The 18,278-nt window shown below is 37.5% G+C and overlaps 1 long non-coding RNA gene across 1 annotated transcript in view; it reads right to left on the minus strand.

The window, feature by feature from the left end:
• Window positions 1-1,847: 1,847 nt before the first annotated feature.
• LOC131393270 (uncharacterized) overlaps window positions 1,848-18,278 on the minus strand; it is a 360,399-nt gene continuing 343,968 nt past the window's right edge. The window contains exons 5-9 of the long non-coding RNA XR_009215916.1: window positions 14,461-14,567; window positions 11,754-12,370; window positions 9,322-9,470; window positions 6,301-6,378; window positions 1,848-2,660 (exon numbers count right to left, since the gene is read on the minus strand). This is a non-coding gene — a long non-coding RNA (uncharacterized LOC131393270). The remainder of the gene's footprint in view (window positions 2,661-6,300; window positions 6,379-9,321; window positions 9,471-11,753; window positions 12,371-14,460; window positions 14,568-18,278) is intronic.

Consider the following 18,278-nt stretch of genomic DNA (forward strand, 5'->3'; position numbering starts at 1 on the left):
CTAAACACTATAGTTTTAACAAACGAGGAAACTGAGGCAAAGAAAAGTTAGTTAACTTTACTAGAGTCTTCTATTTGAGGAAATTCCAATGAGGATTACAATAATCATCATTTACCGAGAATCTACTTAGTGAAGAATACTTTTGTTACCAAAATCAAATAAAGTAACCAAAGATCTGAAAGGTGAAGTAATTTATCTAAGATCATGCTGGTAGGAAGCAATGAAGTCTGGATTTAAGTCCAGGTCTGTCTTTCCAATATACTATGAAAGCTCTGAAGAACAGTTATTGAATCTTCCACATTATAATCTGTACTTGATGATTACTACATATGAATGAATGAATGAATGAAAATAGATTAAATGGTTTTTTGGGGGAGGAGATTAGTGGTAGATTTCCATAACTGCTGATGGTTTGGCCAAATTAACCTTTGCGATCTCTTCTTTTTGTGAGATTCCTTGAGAATAATAAAATTGAGAGATATGAACAGCAGAACTCCTGTTTGATTGTCTGGGAGAAAATGCCTTTAGGCAGGGGCTTAATAAATCTGACAGTGCAGTCAATTTGCAGGCAAGTGAAAATACGCTAGGTCTTTGGGACATGCTAGGAGTGGGCTTTTTCAGGACCAATAAAGATCAATTTTTACTTTTTTATTTTTTGTATAATGATGCATTTTGAAACAAAAAACGTAAGTCTACATCAATGCAATTCACATTTCCCATGGAAAAGATCTCCTTATCAGGGGTAAGTGAGTATGTTATTGATGTGAGCTCTTCTTTGTGTTTTTTTAAACCATGTATTATGTTGGGAGATGGAATTAAATTCAGTATGATGTTAGAAAACATAAAAATATAACAAACTAGGATTTTCAAATCCTGAAGTCTTGTTTGGGAACTTTCTCTGAAAATGTTCATGACATTAGATAAATCCTGTAACCTCGGTGTACCTTTCTTTTTGCAAATAGACAAGAAGGGGGTTTACCATGGATTATCCAGAATGTGTATTCTTGCTATGCATTCTTTGTTGTTGTTAAGATCGTGGGCTCTGCGATCAGGAAGGGCATGGTTGAAACACTTACTCTGACATCTCCAGCTATCTGATCCTGGACAAATCACTTCAAATCTCTGGATATTTGTTTCCTCATGTCTAAAATTGTGATAATAACATGTTGGGAGATATGTTGGTAGAATTGAAAAATGAGATAATGTGGCTAAAATGTTTATGTTAGTACCTGACTCATAGTAAAGGATTAACAGCTAATACTGTATATATAATATGATTACTATTATTAATTGAGTGTTTAAATTTATGGTTATTGAAGATGGATGAGGAAGGGGATGATGAAAACAAAAATAAGCCGATTATACCATTTTCATTATTTCTAGCTGAAACACAATCTACTGATATATATATCACATATTTTTGTATTAGTATTTGTATTTAGATAAATTTTATTTAGGTAGATTACATAGATATATTTAGATAGAATTTAAGACCCTCTGAGGATGGAAGAAAGAAGAAGGGACTAGAAATTATTGTGCTATAAGAGTTGAAATCCCCCTGCTAAATTTTATAGATTTCGGTCGCTGATCACGTGCATATGTCACTAGTGCAAGAGAAATTGAGGCTGATTTTTAAAAAATTTATTTAGGTAAACATTCCCAGAAGGTTTCTGATAGCACTGTAGATTTAATGACTTGAATAAATACAGCTAACTCTTGAGTGTCCACAAGTGAAAAGATAAGAAGAGATATATGGAAAGCACACATAATACAGATCTTCAGTTGAGAACATTGTTTTCAATTTATTCTCTAGTTTGCTATTTTAAGAATAACAAATGAAGAGCAGAGATGACTGAAGGGAATTTTAACCTTTCAGTCTCCCTTCCAGCAATACCTGTACATTTCTCCCATCTTTCCAAGCTGCCTATATCTTCGTAGAGTTACTAATAATATGTTTCTTAAAAGAAGAAGAGGAAAAAGGAGATGGAGGAAATGTAACACTCTAAAACTCATAAAACATTTTCGCAGTCACTGGTTTACTTACTTTGTACTGATTTGCATATATTCCATTTAGATCAGCAACTCTCATAGCTTTTTCTCCCCCCTCCTGTCACCCATTACTGATGGCATGCACATATGTTACAAGCGCTCATGGGCATTGGCCAATTACAGAGTACTGTAATGCCATTGTTTCCTCTTATATACAAAAAATACATCAGAATGCAGGTTAAGTGTATGATGAGCCACTCTTACCTATATTTAAATCGCTTTCAAACTTTAGTTTATTTATATTTAACAAATTACCTGCAAATTGAATTCTTACCTTCCTAAATTCTTTACATGAATGATCTCATTTAATCCTGCCATAATCCTATGAGGTAGAGAGCAATATTTTTGTGGCATAAATAACCATGTGTTCTCCTCTTGCATAGAGTATGTATTAGTTTCCTGTAACAAATTGCCACAAATTTGATAACTTAAAATAAGAGAAATTTATTTTGTCACAGTTCTGGATGCCAGAAGTTTGAAATCAGTTTCCTCGAATGGAAATCAAGGTGTTGTCAATGCCGTGCTCGCTCTGGAGGCTCTAAGGGAGAATGTTTTCCTTGCCTCTTTTAGCTTCTGGTGGCTTCTGGTGTTCTCTAGGTGATCAGGCTCTGCTGCAGGAAAGAACATAACAGAAGTGTGGTCAAAGTCGGAAGCGAGTAAGTACCACCCATGGAAGAGACCACTGCAGGATTCGAGGTTGCTGAGAACATACAACATGCACAGTAGGCTCAAGAGGAGAGAGAGCACAGAAGATCCAGCCCTTGCCATGTGTTAGTTCCATGGCTAGCAGATCCATTCTGCAGCCTACAAAGGCAGTGTGGCTACATATACCCTCCTTCCTGCTGCAGTAGAAAGACCCCTACCCTTGCCCTATGGAGTCTGCAATAAAGAAAGCTGCTGGGGGCATGCCTGAGGGCCATTGACACACACATAGCTAAGCAGTTCCAAGAAAAGTTTACATATCGCCCCATATAGAGGAGGAAGGATTGTATTGTCTGTGCTCTGAGCTCTTTGCATGCAATGTGATTTGTGAGCTTGCCAGAGCATTCCGTACCAAGCACAAGGTCCTTCCTGGGAACACAGAGGAGGTGTGGGGCTGCCTTTAGACCCTTTCCTCATAGCTGGCATTCCTTGACTTGTGGCCACATCACTCCAATCTCTTCCTCCTGATTACATCGCCTCCTCCTCCTCTGTTTGTATCAAATCTCTGTCTGCTCTTTCTTTAGGGCCTAGTAGTTAATCCAGGATAATCTCCCCATGTGAAAACCCTTATTTTTAATAGCACCTCCAAAGACTCCTTTTCTTTGTAAAGTAAGATGGATGGCTTCCAGGGATTAGGATCTGATATCTTTGGGTAGCCATTTTTCAGCCTACTACAAAATAGAACCATCGCTAGGATACAATGTCTCAGTCAGATTTTACATTCCTCTGTTCTCCTTAGGTCTAGGTGTAATCATGTGACTGGTTATTGCTAACGGAATGTAAGCAAAAGTAAGGCTTTTCAGAAGAAGGATAACTTCCTTCATGTTCTTTCCCCCTTTCAGCTGGGTGGTTGTTAGTGAATATAAGATCCTAGAGCGTAGTGGAGCCATGAGTATAGGGGTCCTGGGTTATTGATTCACTATATGGAAGAGGCGTCTGATGACTAGAAACAGCACAGTTGATGCGTCATATAAATGAGAAAATGAAACAAAACAAAACGACAACTTCTACTGTGTGTTAGAGCCATTGTCTATTTATTATAGCAGTTAATCCTATCCTAATTTATATGATCCCCAGTATAGCTATAAAGGAACTAAACCCCAGATAACTTTCTTATGTTCACACAATTAATAACTGGCAGTGCTGCTATTTGAAACAGAAAAGCTGTATTCCTGTGCCCTGAAGTTTGCAAGAACAGTAATATCCTTTGTCTTATCCACTGTATCAGAAATTCCACATTCAACACCTATGGTGAAAGGATGGGCCTTTATGAGTCCTAGGTCAAAACTTCTGACCATGTACCTTGTCCAGCTGAATGTCGTGGAGCAGATAACACCTAAGTTGTAAGTCATGAGAGATCACACACACACCATCAGACCATGGTTTCCCTCTCACATGGCTAAAGAAATAATGAACATTACATTTTGCAGCCAAGGCTGACCTTGGTTTGTCACTTGAGTTTTAATCCCACTCTCTGCCTGAGTTTCCCACTAGCATCCTCGCTTGAGCGTATATCCCCGCTGCTGCTTCCACTGACTCTGGACCTTGTCAGCCTGCCTTTCTTTCTCTTTTGGATGACCTTCTTGGACATGACTTCTGGCCCTGCTGACTTACCGAATCTGCCAGTTCACTCTCTCTCATTCAAGTTTCCAGTCCGGCTCATTATGCGTAGCCCAGTTTATTGGTTGTGGAATGCCTGAAACATGGGTCCAAAAAACCCTGCCTTTGAAATACTGAATTAAAGTGACGTGGAGCAAATTGGCGGAGAAACCAGGAATTTAGTGTCCAGTGTTGATCAAGGAAGAAAAAAAAAAAACCCCGATGCATATTATGCCTCTTGGACAAGGACACAGCATGAGCTGCATACTTTAAGACTTGAAAGGAGGTAGGTATTCAGATGATACGTCCTGAGAAATAACACCCAATTGTCACCCCCATAATTGGCATTCACCTAATCAATGCATGCAAAATATCTTTCCCAGGCATTTACAGATGCTCCCTCCTAAGTAGTCAAGGTGAGTGCTCTTTGCTAGTGGAAATGTGCTGCCCATATCAGAAACTGGCAGTGAAAATCTTCATCCTCTTGTTGTCCATTAGGTTTCAGAACCTTTGAGAAATGTGGAAATGTGCATCCACTAAGAAAAGAAACAGGCTCATATTCACTTTAAGACAAGGGCAACCAAAGTGGAGAATAAAGAAAAAAAAAAAAAAAACCCAAACTCATAAAATAATCTCAATAATTTGTTCCCCAGTTGGTTCCTCAAATCTGGGAGTGCTCCATCAGCATTGATTTTTTAAAATTTTATTTTAAAAGTAATATACTGACCTCAATAAAGGCAGTTATTTTTATATTAAATGAAGATTATCCCACTATCCTAAGACAACAGCTGTGATCACTTTTATCTGAATTGATTCTCAACCAATGCTATGTAAGTGTCAGCCCTAAGAAAACTTTAGAGTTAAAATATAGGTCAACCTTCATCTGTGTTTCCTTAATGCATAGTCACTTGCTTATCATCGCCTTTAATTCATAGCCACGCTCACCATGAGATTGGTTCTTTGTTTAACAGGAAGTACAAGAGAGAGGACTGTCAGACATGAATCCAGTTAATCTGTCTTCCAAGCTTGGCTGTTTCTCAACTTGTTTTACGACATTGGATAAATACCTTTCGCTCTCTTTCCTCAGTGATTGCTAAGAGTCCTTATAACTATAAAATAGTAAAATAAAGCAACAAATACATACACAAATATGAATAAACCATATCTTATATCTATGACTGAAATACATTTATCACTATATCATCACATATTGTGGGGGTTCTGGAGTGATGGCGAGGAGGATTGAAAACAGACTCAGTCAAAGGGAAATATTATTGACTCAAAGTCTTCTCTGGTAAGCTACTGACTGTTATCTATCTTCTACTCCCAGCTCTGGTCTTGCATTTCTACCCTCTGATTCAGATACAGACACACCCCTTCCTGGGATGTGATATTCTCAACCTATCACCTCAGCACTGTACCTTGGAGTCTCCAGAACTCTACTTGGTCTGAATAGTGCCTCTTTGATGCTATTTAGACTAAAATTTATCTGTAGCTTTCCGTTCCCATTTTGGTGCTCATAGATTAAAAGGGCACTATCTGGCTATTTAGTCCAAGGAAAACCACCTGCTCTTGGGGTCTTCTGGCAACAAGGCCCTCATGATTTTCCTGTCAGTTCATGTATTTTGAACCACTTGACTGATGATGAGGAGTGAAGGACAGGAGAAGAGACAAGTCTGATTTGACTTACCTATACTTGCTGGAAGGAGGGAGGGGAACTGACTTAATTCTCAATAACCTATACTGGATCTTGGAGATTATTACCCCACTGCTGTTCCTGAGACCAGACTGAACAATGAAGGAACACTGTTTAGAGCTAGTTTTTCATCAGGACTAAGTCACCAGGCTGATGGAATATTGCTTTTTTGAGATAAATTATGCTTTTAATTTTGCAAATGCATCTGGAGCTGCAAAGGCACACACATCTAGAAGTAAAATTAAGAGCAATACCTTAGATTAGGAGGCGTCTTGATTTGCATTCTGCTGAGCAGGACCAATGGGCAGGGAGTGGTCTGAGTCCCTCATTTTCTGAAATTTAACATCTATGTATCAGTGGCTATGCTGTTGTGTTTTATTTTCTAAAGTCTCAATAGAAATATGTTTATGTGCTTTTAATTTAAAAATATATTCTAATCAATAATATAAAGGAATATTGCTCAAGAGCTCTGTATTCTGCAAACGTGTGCTGGCACTAGGAAGCAAGGCTATGGGGATATTTAAGTGGTAACACATTTCTCCCAAATCGTGTACTTGATTTTCTCGAAGGTTCACAAACAGCAGGAGATGAAGAATCAACTTGTAAAAATTTTCTTGGTCTTTTGGTTGCTATTAAAAATAAACTAAACCATTTAAAATGGCAAAGAACAGCCTTGGTATGAATTGGAAATATAGAGAAGTCTGTTATCTCCCTATTTGAGCTCTCCTAATTTTTTCCTTTTTCAGTGAAAGTTAGGATGAAAAATCAAAACAATAGCCATACTTATCTACATACACTCATATGTTCATGCATAATTTAAACATATTTACACACACATATACATACATACATGTACAGCTATATATTCACATACGTAGGGATATGTACCATATCTATATACCTGTGCATATCCCAAGACCCTACACATAGAGAAATCTTTAGGCATGTGGTTATATATACACGTTCATACATGTAAGTCATGAAACATTCCTCTCCTCTCAACTGCCCACGCCCAAATCCAGAAAGCCCATTGATGGGAATTCTAAGCCACACCCATTCATTCTTAACATTATATTAATTATGAAGTCCTCTCTCTCCCACTCGCTCAACCTCTATTTCTTCCCCCTCAACCTCTATTTCTTCCCCCAGGATTGGTATATGTCATTTGCTATCCAGATTCAAGTGGGCATGTGACTATTGTCGGGAATCCATTTTTCATTAACACGAGTGACCAGTTGTATGAGAAGCATCCCCCGATGCAGGATTAAAGTCAGTGAAACACTGTCTAGTAAATCATAAATCATCAATGTGTTGTAAAGAATTCCTTCTCAAGACAGCAGAGAGCTAATCTCTCTCTGTAGGTTTTTGATTGAATAAAACAGATGATGAAACCCTCTCTAGATGTGTTCAAGTCCTTTTGGGTGCTGATTGAAAATATTCTAGATACTTCTTAGCTGGTCTGGCATGCTTCGATTTTGCCTGGTTGCTGGGGTTGCATTAAGGGGAGTTGTGAACATCTGAAGAATTGGATTTTATGGTGTCTTGAGGTAGAAGAGTTCTAGGAGAAGAAATTGTGAAGTTTGTTCTCACAATAAAAACTGACCTTATCCATGTCTATCATCCATCAAGTTCATGTGGTTAATGAATGTTTGTTAGAGTATCAATTCTCTGCTAGGCAGGGCACAGTTAGGTCCTGGAGACACAACATGAGCACAGTAGTCACGGCCTCTGCCCTCATATGGTATACAGTCTAGACGAAGAAGAAAATGAATGAAATAATAATCACAGAAGTAAATGTAATACTACAACAGGGCTGAGCATTTCTAAAGAACCTCAATCTAAAGGGATCTGACCAACCTCAGGTTTTAAAATGACCTTCCTTGGGGAAGTTACATTAAAACTAAATTCTGAAGAATGAGTAGGGTATGAGGTGATCTGAAATAGAGAACACAGAGGTTTGCTCATGAAGACATATTTTGATTGGTTATTATATTTATATTTATTTTTTGCTTATATCATGTGTTCTCCATCCAAATGTAAGCTCCACCTGATCAGGGGGTTCATGTTATTTCCTGCTTCCCCCCAACAGAGTCTGGCCCAGTCTAGATTGGGTGTTTGATAATATTTGTTGTAAGCGTGTATTCTTGTCAATATCTGTAACAACCTAAGAGATTGGTACTATCATAATCTCTATCTTTTATCATTAAAAATGTTAAGGCCTGGGTTGGATAAATGACTCTCCCCAAGTGGATAGGATTCAACCCAGATGCATTCGACTCTTAATTACTCTGCTCTCCTGTTTTTGAACTGACACCAGCATATTCATAATAGGATCAAACATGGAAATGGCAGATATTCTCAGCAGTAGAGGCACAGTCAGGCAAAGTGTCTTGTAATGATGTAAAATACTATATTATATGATATCATATATTAAAAAAATATAATTACATACTTTATTAATAAAACCCCCAATGAACATTGCCATATATGGACATGTTGTATAAAATAATATATTCTTATAAAAATATGTATCAGTGTGTCTTACATGCATGGACCCTGCTGGCTATAATGAAATATAGGAAAATTATTCTAACATGGATCCTATCTTCAGATTTCTTATCATCTGCTCATAATCATAGTATAGGCTTTGGGACTAAAACTTTCCTCCATTACCAACTCGTGACAGAACTTTGGGCAAGTTTGTAAATTTCTCTGAGACAGCTTTCTTCTTCACTAAATATATGGAGATAGTAACTATCTCTAGAGTTTTGTAAGCACTGGAGACAACATTTGTAAAGTGTATGGTGTATGGTTAACGGTGGTTGCTTAATGAATGCCCTCGATGATGATGATGACAATGAAGATAACAATGATGATGAAAGCAACACTGATGATGAATTAGGGGAAGTTAGACATACACAGATTGCAGTAATAATGTAAAGTAGGACGTCATGAATACCTTACAAGAAGCTTACATATTTCACAAGGGACGTTCAAAGGAGAAAGATATACATTTATACATAATATTAAAAGAAATAAGTTATGCTAATTAAGAGAATGAGAGCATAAAATAGCAAATGCATGCCCTGATTACAAATATGTAAAAGCATACAAATATGTTTAAAGAGCATTTAAAGTGAGTTGAAGTAATTTCTATATTTTTCCTATAGAGTAACTTCAATCTATAGTAAAACATACACACACGCACATGTGCACACACACAAATTCACCCAATGGGTTTTTCTGTGTCAGAGAGGTCTTTTAATCACACTGACCTTGGCCTCAATAGCCCAGAACTCATTATCAGTGAAGGCTCCTTTGGGAACTATGACAGATGAGTCCATGGCTTTGATCCAGTTTCTAATGGACATCTGTCCCAGTGACAAATACGCCGTCTCACCATAGGCATACCTGGATCCCTTGGCTGTCAGAACACGCGAGGGCAGAGAATGAGTCAAACTTCCATCCTCTCTTAGAAGGCTATAAGACAGTCTTTGTGGGCCTGAATGTCCCACTTCTATCAATTGGCCTCAGAAAATGTGCATGCCTTGAGGGTGGATGGGAACTCACACGAGGAGGTTCAGAAGCTCCCAGATGGCAGAAAGAAAGTGTAGCTATGAGGAAAATTTGGTGTAGGTTTGAAATGGCCCAGAATTCCTTGCAGCTCATTTATGAGAAGATGCAGCTTCCTTCCCCACCCTTTGAATCTGGATTGGCCTTGTCACTCACATTGACTAACATGAAGCGGCAGATGTTTAATTGTGCAGGTTCTAGAGCTTAGGTTTCAAGACTCCTTCAATTGCTGTGCTTTTTCTTTTAGAAAGTTACTCTGGGACCACCATGCCAGAAAGCTGGACTAGCATACTATAAAATGAGAAGCCGCAAGAAAGAGAACCAAGGAGCCCTAGTTGAGAGAGAATACCAACTGCCAGGCACACAGTGTAGCCATCTTGGACCTTCCAGCCCAACTGAATATGACTCATGAGTAAACCAGGTGAAACCAGTCCAGCCTTCCCTTTGAGTTGTGAGAAGTAATAAATCACTGTTGTTTGAAGTCACTAAGTTAAACGGTAGTTTGTTACACGGAAATAGACAAATGATACATTTGGTCATGGGGATCAAGGGAATTCCGTAAGTGCCTTTCTTTGTCCCTACAAGGAAATATAGATGAAAAGATTGAAGTTGATGTCATCTTTAAATATGATATCATGAAGAGGAAATGACCAATGGTTGTGGGCCCCACAATTAAAACAGATTTATTCTTTTAACAGCTACATGGGAATATGGCCAACACTTGCATTGCCTCTGTACTCTCAAGCTCAGTTCATCTTATTTGCTTTCTTCTTCCTCACCCCATCTCTCCTCACCTCCTCTCTCTCACATCGACCACAGTGCTGCAAAATTTTGCGCCCTATTATGCAGAGTAATTCACTCTCTTCTGCTCATATTCATTCATTTATTCACCCATCCATTTGCTCTCTCACTCATCAAATATTTATTGATTATTTACTTTATGCAAGGTAATATGCTAGAAATATAATGGTATATTTTAAAAAATCCTGCCACAATTTCATCTTCCAAATTTCTCAATGTGCCCAGAAAGGAAAATAAATAAATAAATAAACTGCCCATTTCAAAGCACTTATCCTACTAGAAAGAAAGATCTAGTTGTAAAATTGGTGTTTTCACTGCATATGCATATGTCTGTGTGTATGTGCACACACGTTAAGTATATGTACGTAGTATATGCGAATTGTGTGCATTTTTGTATGAGTGTATGCATGCTTTCATTGATATCCATGAATGTGCATAAGTGTGAATGCATATACTTTAGTTGCTGTACGTGAAAATATTCATCTTGGTGAATGGGTATAGTATATATGTTTTAGCTGGTGTATGTGTGTCTTTTTGTGCTTATAAGCAGATAAGAGTGCATGCAGAAAATATAGATCCAATATGGATACATTTATGCTTTGAATATGTACGCATATGTGTATGTTAACATGTTTATATGATGATCACAAAAAAATATGTGACAAAGAGCTGATGAAACAAAAATTGGTTTATTCTGTACATGTTTCTAATGAAGTAGGGACAACCCAAGTCTTTGATTTAAGTATCCTTGCTTTGACATTCCTGATGGTGTCGAAAATGGGAAGAGAAAAGATGATTCCCAAACTTCCCATATCCTCCAAGATTCACTATTCTATTTATTCGTCTGTTTGCTTCACTCCGGAGTACTAATAGCCTTAAAAGGAGAGAGCAGCCATCTTTTAAATAAACAGATCAGTCCCATCAGTATCATCATGAAGTAATCAACAAGAAAATATTGGTAAAGAAGATGTGAATAAGTTAGTATCCAACAAAACTGAGCTTTGATATTTTATGCTGCCTTTATAGAAACAATAAGATCACCAATGAAGGGCCTTGGTTACACAAGTGGACCTTCGAAAGGTCATCAGCTCCACTAATTAAAGACCAGGGAATTTCACTGAAATTCATTGATGACATAGATTGCTGACAGAATACCCCTTCTAGGCTGTTAAATGAGCAAGACCTCACTTAGAAGTCATCACCCGTTTGGAATGAATTGCTTACTTGTCTTCCTCACTGCACCCTTAGGAAGTCTTAATGGGCAATGTGTTTTATTTTTCTAGATTTAGCAATCACACAAGATAATGATGCAGCAAACTTCCCATTGTCTTACCTTGGAGATGCTTGGCTGCTCAATATCTTCAATAGTTATGTTTGGGAGGTCCCAGCCTCATCAAGACATTCCAACCATGAACAAACCGACAAAACTATTAGGTAATTTGTTGTTTTACCTTCAAAGCAAACTTTTTAACCATTGAAACATCCTCAGAAAACTCCTACTTTATTAATCATCCTTGCTACAAATAATGTATAATGCACCATTTGAAATAGACCTGTAACAACAAAGCATTTTCTCTTTGTCACTAATGTACATGCATTATTTCATTTCTCTTTTACAATACCCCTGAGAGGTCATTATTATTGTCCCCATTTCAAAGATGATCAAATGGAGGCTCAGGGAGAATTAAGGAATTCATAACGGCATGCACCAAGAAGGTGGGAAAATCTGACTTAAAACCCAGGTCTGCCTTATATGTATTTATTCATTCACTAAGTGTTTGCTGTGCATTGTCCATATATGAGGCCTCACTCTAGCAGCTTGGAATATAGCATTGAACAACACAGACAAAAATCCCCTCCATGGCAATTGATTATTTAATTTCACGATATGGATATCATTGCTGACCTTGATAATAAGAGCAGTTTTACTGGTCACGAGTCACTGGAATCCTTCAAAAGATAACGAGAGAAAGGGGTTGGAGACAGGGTGTTAGATAAGACTTTTAGATAAGACTAAACTTGACAATAAAAGGGAACAGAGAAATAGAACAGAAGAATATGGAAGGGCATAAGAAGTCAAGAGATTTTGTTTTTCTTCTTTGATTGTCTTAACTAAGCACGTTTGTGTGGTGATAAGAAGGATCCAGTAGAGAAGAAAAATGAATGATGTTAGAGAAAGGGAAGGAATGATTGCTAATACAGTGTTTGAGTAGGTGAGAAAGGATGGGAGCTCATGGGCAAGTGGAAGAGTTGGCTTTAGACAGGAGTATAGGCAGTAAAAAAAAAACAACACTGGAGAATAATGTTAAGATTTAAATATTAATTTAAATGGGGATCAAAGAATGTGGACATATAGCTGACAGGGAAGTGGAAGCTTATGGAAATTCTGTTCTAATTGCTGTCATCTTCTCAATGAAATAGGATGCAAAATCATTGCTTGAGACTGAGCGTGCATGTGAAGAGGTTGGAGGCTTGAGGAGAACAGGAAAGGTAGAAAAAGTCACGTAGAAGAGTAGGAAGGAAGCTGGACTAAGCATCAGTCATACGATTCTAGGCAGCTGCAAGGCTGAACTTCAATCTGACTCTGCTTTTAACTATTGCGCCAAGCTACCTCTTTTAATGTTATTTTCCTCTCCCTTTCAGTTGTCTTATTTCTTTATCTCTTTTGCACAGAAGGGAAATATAAATTCCTGGCTACTTCTCTCATCCAAACTTAAAAATACATGATTTTAATAGCAAATTAGCCATTTACTAGCTGTATGACTTTGGGCTTATTAAACTTAAACCTCAGTTTCCTCTTTTATAACATGCAGTTCATTTTATTTTTTTATTTGTTTTATAATTTTTTTTATTTATTTTTCCCCCAAAGCCCCAGTGGATAGTTGTATGTCATAGCTGTACATCTTTCTAGTTGCTGTATGTGGGACGCGGCCTCAGCATGGCCAGAGAAGCAGTGCGTGGGTGTGCGCTCAGGCCGCCAATAGTGGAGCGCACACTTAACTGCTAAGCCACGGGGCCGGCCCTGCAGTTCATTTTATACATGACACTGTTGTAAAGTTCAAAAAATTACTTTATGTTAAAAAGCTTTGTTTACTCTCAAGTGCCATATTGATAGGTCTTTTTCTTATGCTTTCACCTGAAATCTAAGTAATAATATATCTATAATATTTTATGTTATATAGTATATATTTGCATAGATTCATTAAAAATTCTTTTTTTGTCTCTACCATCATCTTGTGTGCAAACCAGGGCAGTTAATATCATCCTCATTTTGTAGAGAAGGAGATGAAGGTTGAGATAGTTTGAATGATTTACCAAAGTCAAGCCAGTCCATTCTGGCTTCTATAGAAACTCATGGCAGCTGATTTACATTTTAGAGGCTTGGTCACAGGACAAGAACAGATATATTAAAATAAGAAGAAAGAAAATTGACATTCAGAATCTTAACATTATTATTCAGTGTTTTTATGACAATTTAATGACTTTTGAAGATGCTAGAGTTCAGGGGCCTCTGCTTGAAGAACTGTCAGCAGCAAGAGCTAAAGATAGAGATTTTTAGGGCACCCTCAGGTCCCACACAGAGTAGCAAAGAGAAAGAAAGAACTGCACGTAGGGGAATCAACTCCCGGTAATATGAGCGTTTTTCTGAACCACCTAAGTAATTGCAGACAAGCAGAGGAAGATATTGAGTTTTTCCTTAGAAGATGAAATATAGAAAAAGGGCTGAGATAATAGGCCTTCTTCAAACCTTGAATCTCATGTTTAAGTATGCACAACACAATTTAATTATCATCACTATTATACCATTCATCACCATGCTGCACTGTAATAAGAGGTAATAGGATGCATTGTCCCTTTCTTACATTAAACGTGTCAAGTACCACAAATAGGACAATTGACATAATTGCTATAAATCCCAGGGTGTGTATGTGTGTGGGTGGTAGTGGGGAAAATGATCACCCAACCCTCACTCACAGTATTACAGGATGAATTTACATAATTGGGTCTAAAAATGGTATGTCACCGTTAAATGCACTCACAGTTCTTGCTTCTGGCTCACCGCCATTCTCATCTCCCCTTACTGGAGAGGAGGGGGTGCTGGAGTTTTCGTTATGTCCTTGTAAGGCCTCCCTTTTATTCTATGAGCCTGTTGGAGACACAAAGTAAGGCCGATGTTATTGGAAATGAGCTCATTAGTTTGTTAAAACAAACTTAGTTAATTATCTTTGGGTGAGGAAGGAGAGTAAGAAATTTTACATTTTTAGGAGCAATATACAAATTGAAATCAACTTCATCTAAAATATTTATATTCCAGAACACATCTTCACATATTGGAAGAAGAATGGCCAGAATCAGCCATCTGACAGGGATTCAGACAGTTTATCTAGAAAAAACACTGTAAACTTATTATACTACCTTAACTTCTTTTAGAAAACCACCCCGTAACAACCATAAATGGGAGACATAACTGGTAGAAATACTACCTTTCCCTCCTTTCAAAAAATAAGGTAGAAGATGAAAAAATTTTGGAAATTTTCATAATGGATAAGGATAACTGAAGCCACTGAGAGCTGAGAGCTCTGGTAAATTCCTGGAGTCAATCCTATTATCCCACAGACATAATTATGGTCCTAAACAGGCCATTCTAATCTGTAAAATGGCAGCGACTAGTCATAAAAATTTATATCTCCTGTTTTGCCTTTCCCTGAAGGATTTCACCCTTTCTTCATTCTTAATATTGGTACCAGAACTGTCTCTCCATGAAAATTGTGTTAATACCCCATTAGGCTAAGCTTTATTTTAAATTTTCTTCTCTCTTAAAGGGGTCAGTGTTTCCCAAAGTGTACCATTTTGAACACATTTGGAACACACAGTCTTATTCTGTGATCACATTAATTCATTTTTCATAAAGCATTCAGAGTGATTCTTCTAAAAGTTTAGACGAATCCCACAATTCCCCTACTTAATAAACTTTAATGTCTTCCCATTGCCATTAGGATAAAATCCAAACCTGGTATCTTGTCTTAAAAGGCTCTTTTTGATTTGGCTCCTGTCTAATACGCCAACCTCATTGTTCTCCTTTCCCATTCCCACCCCAGAATCCTTCCCCCCACCTTCCTACTTAATGCTCTAGGGGGTCATACTAAACCTCCTTCACATTTTCCAAGTTACTGTATTCTCTGCCATCAGGCCAAGATATAGGCTCTTACCACTGTCAGGGGCACCCTCTCCAGACTCGTAAATTGGAACATCTCCTGGTCAACTCCTACTCTTTCTTCTGTTGTATCTTAAATATCACTTCCCCTGAGAAGTCTTCAACGACAATTGCTCAACTCATACACAGGCATTCAGGTAACCCAACGAAAGGTTTTCACAACTACTATTTCTACTACATCAGCCTTCTTTCCCATCTCACTATGTACTACTCTCATCTGTGCTCAAGTCAGAATCCTGGGAGTAGTTTTTGATATTTTCTTTTCCCACCCTATCCCATCCTGTTCCCAATACAATCCTTTATCAAGTTATCTTGCCAATATTTAAAAATATGTTCTGAATTAATCTACTTTTCTCCATTTCCACCGTAGCCATCCAAGCCCAAGTGAGTATTTTCTTCACAATGACTGTTGCTTTGCCTCTCAACTGACCCTCTTGCTCCATTTCTAGGGTACCTACAGTCCATTCTTCATAGACAGGAACGATTATTTGAAAATGTGAGTCAGATACTTTTACTCTCTCTGCTTAAAATATCTTACTGGTTTCCTATTGAACACTGAAGAAAGCCCAAATTCCTTGTTAAAATTTTCAAGATATTGTATAAACTGGATCCTGTCTACCTCCTGACTCTCTGAACTAGTGTTGGATATGGCTAGCCACTTCTCATCACTTAGGAATAAATGTAATTGTTACCTCCTCATTGAGGCCTTTCTGACTACTCTCCTCCCATCTGCTTACTCCTTATCCTCTATTCCTGCTTCTTTTTACCCCTCTAAAGCATACATTTTATAGTTTATTTTTCTGTCTACCCACTGGAATGTAAGCCCCATGAGGGCAGGGGATGTGTCTAACTTATTGACCACTGTATCTGATAGTCTAGCCCAGTGCTTGACACAGAGTAAATGCTCAATGAATATTCACTGAATGAATAAATAGCACATTTTGCACATAGTGATAATTATTTATTTAATTGTTTTCCACCCAGATACAGTCCTTGAGTCCAGTGTTGACAGACTCAACACTGTCTTGACATGTTATCTGGTGGATTGTGAATTTTTACTATTTGTTGACTAACTCAACTGCTTATAATACAAATCTTATCCATCTTTTTATCTTTAAATTTAGATTATGTAATAGTCATTTGGTAAATATTTTTGGATGAATGAATAAATGAATGAACACTAGTGGCTTTAAATCTCTGTGAGAATTAAAAAAAGATGAAGAAGGAAAACACTGGTGAAAAACATGTTACAAGGTTATACATTCTATATTTCCATCTAGGAAGCTCTCAATGCAGATTATCCTAATTAAGACTGTCTCACTTGAATTAACATAGCTTCCCAAAATTATCTTATGCAGCAACTCTTTTCATGTAATTTTAAGTTATGAGAATGATGCTGTGAAAAAGCTGTTGAAGAAAAAAGAACAAGAGACTTGGAGTAAGAAGGTGGTGATTAAAAATGAGCTCCCCCAGTTACTGTTTGTAAGACTAAACACGTTCTTTAAACTCTCTTCACCTTACTGTTCTCATCTTTGAAATGGGCATATGATACCTTTCTTTCAGGCTTATCACGGTAATACAAGGGTGTCTGTTAGGTTATGGAACATGGCAGGCACTTAGTAAAGGTGTTTTGCTCTCTATAGTTCCCATCTCACCTTTTCTCATCCAAAGTGTGAGTATGGTTTATTTTGTTGTCATTTTTGATGTTTTCTTCTACAATAATGGAAGAGATTTGGCTGTAACTCTAAGTTCCCTGGTTTGAGACACTTGTCCTCACCCCATGGAGTCAGGGATCATTTAATAGTCGATTTTGATCATACAGACATCAGCAGCAGTCCAGACACAATTCTTTAATCTTCTTTGGAACTGCAGATGGCCGTAGGACCATTCTGTGCCTTGGGGACTGAGTCAGTCTTGGAGATAATCTTGAAAGAAATGGCTATTTGCTGTCTAATACACATACTTTGTGCTGATGGGAACTACTGAATCCTTCCCAACATTTTGTTGTTGTTGTTCTTTATGGATATTTGTCGCATTTTTCAATATTTTAGAAAGAAAGCCACCTTGATTATGTTTTTCAATATAATAACAACTTACATTCATATAGCGTTGTATACTATTTCTACTACAAAGCTACTTTCATCTATTCCAAGTGACATTTATGAACCACCAACTATGTGTCAGTCCCAGGGGACGTTTAAGAGAGATTTTGATGAGGAATCTGTTTTCTTTGAGAACAGTACGTGGTCACATAAACAATGAATTCAGACCAGCCCTTGTTCATCTCTGGAAAGCAGACTGGACGTATACTATGTTCTCCATTGTAAAGCTGAGAAAACTGAGCTACAGAGTAGATAAATAACTTATTCAAAGTGATTCATAATTTGTCTGTCCTCTAGAATGATTTCAGTAGTCAAACTCCACTGATCCAGACTAATAGGGGAAAATTACTCTAAAGAAAGAAAATATTTAAACTTTCAATTGTAAGATGAATAAGTTCTGAGGACCTAATGTATAACATGGTGACTATGGTTGAGAACACTGAATTGTACAACTGAAATTTGCTAAGAGAATAGAACATAAATGTTCTCACCAAAAAAAATACGTGAGGTGATGGATGTGTTAATTAACTCGATCAGAGGA

Source organism: Diceros bicornis, chromosome 28 (assembly GCF_020826845.1).
Source record: "Diceros bicornis minor isolate mBicDic1 chromosome 28, mDicBic1.mat.cur, whole genome shotgun sequence".
Lineage (NCBI taxonomy): Eukaryota > Metazoa > Chordata > Mammalia > Perissodactyla > Rhinocerotidae > Diceros > Diceros bicornis.